The sequence below is a fragment of the Colias philodice genome, chromosome 7, assembly GCF_061535455.1.
Source record: "Colias philodice isolate Cphi_HAF_F1 chromosome 7, ilColPhil1 Martin Lab GWU primary, whole genome shotgun sequence".
NCBI lineage: Eukaryota > Metazoa > Arthropoda > Insecta > Lepidoptera > Pieridae > Colias > Colias philodice.
This window is the reverse complement of record NC_143092.1, coordinates 54,590-59,988: the sequence shown is the minus strand read 5'-3', so window position 1 is coordinate 59,988 and position 5,399 is coordinate 54,590.

Here is a 5,399-nt window from a genome sequence, read left to right as displayed (position 1 = left end):
CCTCTAAATATTGATCGTGAGTCCGTTTCGTTCGATAGATTATTTGTGACGACGAATTGTGCCGTTGATCGATTTTTTGCGCTAGCGAAATACGAAACCCCCGAAATTGGATCGCAATATTATGTTTCGATTATCGTTTACGAATATGAACACCCGATCTGTCATAGTGGACCTCGATGTTGTGTTTTATAAGTGAGAAGTGTGAGCGGTTTTTTTTAATAAGGATACGCGTATATAGATATAAAATAGGAACGAATTCGAGGAATTGTCTACATAAAATGTCGAGCGAGACGGGTGAAGAGAAAGCATTTACTTTATAATTAACTAACGAGTGTACCGTGTGGCCGGCTGCCGACGCCGCGAGTCGCACGTGTCACGCGTGTCACATGTACTGCACGTGTCGCACGTGTCACACGTAAGACGCGCGTCGGTCGCTCTAACAAACTGCCGCCAAATAGATGTAAGGTTATAGTGAATGTTGGAGTTGTGACTGCTCGAGTGTATTAACTCAACAATCAATATAAAATCTCATTGCAAGTTCACCGGCAAAATGTAACTTGTATCACGAAATCGAAATTTCATGCTTTATTTTGTATTCGGACGACATTCGGGCCCGGCCAGTGTCGCCCCGGCTAGTGTCGGCCAGCGCTGGCCAATGTCGGCCAGTGTCGGCCAGTACTGGGCCCGCGCGCTCGAACGCGCTCTATATTTTCTTTTGTATATATTATAATAAAGTTAGGGTTAAACTAAATTGATGTTTTATTTACGAATCCCGACCTATTGCTTATAAGCATTGCATGTTTTTTTCTTCACAATAAAAATGTAACATTTTAAATTCTGTATTGTACATTGAAAACCTAAACTAATATTATAAAGAAGAAGAGTTTGTTTGTTTTCTTGCTTGAACGCATTAATCTCGGAAACTTCTGTTCCGATTTTTAATTGAATGAGTTTGAATCACGCTTACGTTTATATCCGCGGGGCACAGCTAGTAATTAGTATGTTTGATGACTAAGTATCACCGAACTACTGAATGGATTCAAAAAAAATTGGTATGCTTTAAGTTTATACTCTGTACCTAGTATAGTATTATAATATCTGTGTACAGACACAGACACAGCTCTGTACTTACAAATTAGAAGCTTTTAATTCCGACACTATGTTACCCAGCAAATACAATTAACATTACACATAATAACACATTCTGAATGGCATTTCATATGAACGAATAGATACTGAGAGCAGCGGCAACAGGCTAAGTATATGCAATTAAGAAAAAAAAATAGTATTTATAAATATATAGTTAATATACAATAATAATCTATTGGAAATTATGAAATTTTTAACGATAAACTCATATTTTATTGGATCTTATCATGGTAATAAGATAAGCCGTTAGAAGTCTGAAGGAACCTAAACCCAAAGAGTAGCATAATACCACAATTCAGGTAGATAACCTATACCACTATAATCTATAAGTCACTATATCTAAAAAGACTCTGTCCTATCGCCAGACACAATGAAAAAGAAAAGTAACTTTCATTTCGAATACAATTTACGTCGAAATGATTCCATCCACAAACACAGACTATGATTCTTGCGCTGCTCATCGCACTCGTATTGCCGGTCCTTTGACTCGCGCACAAAAACCGACAAAATAGGGAGCAGTGGGCAAGACGAGGAGCATGACGAGTAATGTTGCCACAATCATGTCTCTGCCTCTTTCCTCGTTACTTCCCATGCCACTCGTCGAGTGTGTGGCTGGTGGTAGGCGTATAAAGATGTGAGGCGTGATACTGTAAAGACCTAGAAGTAGATAAGACTGTGAAGTTGTTAAGTAGATATGTATGTTAAAATATTTTTCAGTCGGTCATTGTAACTTGTATTCAAAATATAATATAACTATAGGGAATATCAGGTAATATGAAGCCCAGTCTCAGTGATTAGGGTTATAAAACCCTAGGGTTTCTAGACTGACTGTATTTCATTTATTATAGTAGGTATATACCTATACCTGGTATGAAAACATTAATTAATGCAAGTATCGAAAGAGAAGAGTTTTCAGAATCTTAATACTATTATAAAGGCGAAAGTTTGTATGTATGGATGTATGGATATTTGTTACTCTTTCACGTAAAAACTACTGAACCGATTACAATGAAATTTAGCACACATATAGAGGGTACCTAACTTGGATTAACACATAGGATAGGTTTTATCCCGGAAATCGCACGGGAACAGGAACTATGCGGGTTTTGTTATGATGCACATAAGCCAAACGGCGAAAAGATTTATTTTGTATAGGTAAGTACTGACTTGCTGTGGATGTGTTTGCTTCTTGTTCTTCGCGTTTTCTTTTACTTGCTACAGCCATATAAGACTTTCGAGTATGATTTCTACGACAATGTTTATATTGTAGTTATGGTAGATTTCTGATTTTTAACTTAATAATTAAAACTAGAAATGTAATGTACCTACTAGGTACTCGGCGTACTCATTCATATTCATAATATGACGATTACAACTTTTACAATTTTAAGGGTCGTATTATCTCAGAAACGGTGGGTCGTATGAAAAAAATATTAAGTACCTAAGTACTTAATAGGTACGTTTTGTAGATAATTTCATGATCAAATTATAAATTATTTTTCTTGTTGATGGGTCACTTTTTACCCATTTAAAATTCAAATTCAAATAATTTATTGCATAGGAAATACATAAATACGTCTATTAATATTAGCAACCGCAGGTATTGCAATACAATCATATCATACTGTATACAAATATATTTTTTCGACGACGCGGTTGGCGCAGTGGTAAAGTAACTGCCTACTGAGCCGACGGTCCCGGGTTCGATCCCCGGTCAGGGCAAATATTTGTGTGATGAACTCAATTATTTGTTCTTGGGTCTGGGTGTTATTATCTATATATGTATTTATAATATTATATTTATCGTCGCCTAGTACCCACAACACAAGCCTTAATTGAGCTTACTGTGGGACTAGGTCGATTTGTGTAATAATGTCCTATAATATTTATTTATTATTATTTATTATTATATATACAATTACATCATATTATCACATAATATGTACCTAAGTACATTTAAATTTAACAATAATCAGATTACAACAATAACAATAATGATAATATACAATTTAGATATGTCCGGAATCTATTATCTAAGGGAAAATTATCTATACATGTAATAAAGTAGGTTGTTTGATTATTTCGTAGGTTTAGTTACATCGACGTTTTCAAGTTAAGCTTATTTTAGGAATCAGTAGGTTAAGATAGGTAAGTATAAATTATTTTTGTTAGTTTTAATTACATTTAGATAGGTATCTATATGAGATTGGAAAAGCTAAAGAACACGAAAATCCAAGTATGGCGCAGTTTAGCTTTGAAATATAAAATACCTATTCATTTATTAAATAAAAACATTTTTGGATTAAAAGGAGCTTCAGTCAATGGCCTCAGTTAAAAAACGGTGCAAATATATTTTGTAGAAGAAAAAAATATTGGCGACATTTCAACAGGTTTTGATTTTGGAAAACTCGAACCATGCTGTTTTCAAATTGTTGTCCAGACTATAAATGCTCGGAAATCCAGCGGCGGCCTTACCCATTGCGAGGCTCCGGGCGGCAGGCCCTTTGCGAGGCCCTTTGCTCTTCGTGAAATGTATGTGATGCGAAAGTAGGTCTGGTTGTTTGGTTTAGGTATTTGTCATGTTTGAGGAGAAATGATAAAGTTATACAAATGAACAAAATTTGAGTTTTAAATATATATTTATACATAGAAAGATTTACCAAATTAACAAAAACAGAGATGATAAATTTTAAAATTGATGTTTGCGGCTTTTCCTAAGGCTAAAATCTTTAATTAAAGCACAATCTTAAGCACAATAATCCAACGAATGAGCTACGTCATTTTCGATTGAAAGAATAGCAAGGGCTGAAAGCCGATCTTGTGTCATCGAATTCCTCAAATATGTTTTAATAATTTTAAGCCTCGAAATACGATAATAAATCTATGACTCACGTAAACACGTGTTTGTCGAGTCGAAATCCTTTATAAGTTAAAAACTCTATAACTCGAATTTTTGAACTACCGCACGAGCCGAGCGAGTTGCAGCAGCGTCCGGTGTAAATATAGCGAGGAGCGAAGCGACGAGCGTGTTAGACTAACATAATATTTCTGTAATATTGTATAATTATTATAGTAAATTATTTTTTGAAAAATAAGGCCATAAAGAAGTTTCACTTCTTACGTGTGTACTCTAGTACACGCACACATTTTCATTTTTTTAAATTTGCTTGGGTGGGTTGTTGCGCGAGGCCCCTGCAAGAGCGAGGCCCCGGGCGATTGCCCTGTTCGCCACCCCCTAAGGCCGCCGCTGCGGAAATCATACTTCAATTTAAATAGATTCTTTTTATAGCCTTCCTCTATAAATGGGCTATCTAACACCGAAATAATTTTTCAAATCCATTAGTTCCTGAGATTAGCGCGTTCAAACAAACAAACTATTCAGCTGTACCTTATTCTGATTTCTGAAGATAGCTCTGAGCTAAATCTTTGACTCCATAGTTATACAATTTCCGTAGTAAAGTGGAAAATCTACACAGCTTTCACACAATATTCCCAATGCATTGTTTGAGTTTGCCCTGGACGCTTTTTAATATTAGTAGCGGTCCGCCCCGGCTTCGCCCGTGGTAGGTACCTAATATTATAGATAAATTATGATAAAATACGTATTTAAGGCGATAGAAACGATTCAACTATAAATTTATATTTAAACATGGTATGCATAATAAATAACATTATATTTCGTGTTTCTCAGAAATAATAATTCAGAAGAGAACTGAATACAACGGTTCGGTGAGATGGGAGAGGATACGGAAGATTGCTCTTAACCGTTATTAGGCATTGTGAAGGTAATATTATTATTTATTTAATTGAGTATTTAATTTGATAGATAAATTAAAAAATTTAATCTGAGAGATGTAAAAAGCAGTTTTAATCCTAGTACTAATATTATAAATGCGAAAGTTTGTGAGGATGTGTGTGTTTGTTACCTACTCTTTCAAGCAAATACTACTGAACCAATTACATTAAATTTAACACATATTATAGAAGGTAACTTGGATTAACACATAGGGTAGGTTTTATCCCGGAAATGAAACGGGTTTTCCTTTGAAAACGCGGGCGACGCCGCGGGCGGAAATCTAGTTTTATTATAATCGGTTAAGTGGTTCCTAAACCAAGGACAAACATTGTGACACGAGATTTATGTATATATATTAAGATGTGTGTGACACGAGCTACCCCAGCATCTGTGGTACATTTGTGAAACCCTTGGTGAAACCTAATTGTTTGGCGTGCTGTAGGTAGATTATTTG